This window comes from Penaeus monodon, chromosome 22, assembly GCF_015228065.2.
Source record: "Penaeus monodon isolate SGIC_2016 chromosome 22, NSTDA_Pmon_1, whole genome shotgun sequence".
NCBI classification, from domain to species: Eukaryota; Metazoa; Arthropoda; class Malacostraca; order Decapoda; family Penaeidae; genus Penaeus; species Penaeus monodon.
The window spans coordinates 21,371,422-21,371,945 of record NC_051407.1 but is presented as its reverse complement, the minus strand read 5'-3'; positions in this window follow the sequence as shown (position 1 = coordinate 21,371,945).

Here is a 524-nt window from a genome sequence, read left to right as displayed (position 1 = left end):
CTTTTCTTCCAGTCATTGGCTCTTTTATTATTAAGATGAAAGGAGTCTGTCAGTCAGTACAATTTTAAAGCTAATTTGTAATCATATATGCAAATATAAATACACAAATAAATAGCGATAATGAGCTTGAAAAGTTTATATTTATAAGTAAAAAGTCCACATGAGAGATTAGACAATCTGCATATCATGCTAGGAAATTGTAATTTTAGAAGGCATGAATTTGAAGTGAAATGATGCAATCACATTTTGAGTTTTACTAAAATTTCATTATGAAGCCTAGAAAATCTGATATATATGTAACATGTAATATAAGGACTTTGTATAAGTGTTGTCCCAAGAGTAATATTCATTCCATACCCACTGAATTATATAAAAATTAGTGAACTACAAAAATCTCATGATTGCAGAAACAGATTTTGTTTCCAGTGTTTCAAAATGAAATTGGCGGCACCAATGTAAGGGTGATGTATGTTACAGATTTACATAATCTTTTACTTGTTTCAAAACAAGAGGCACTCCTTTCC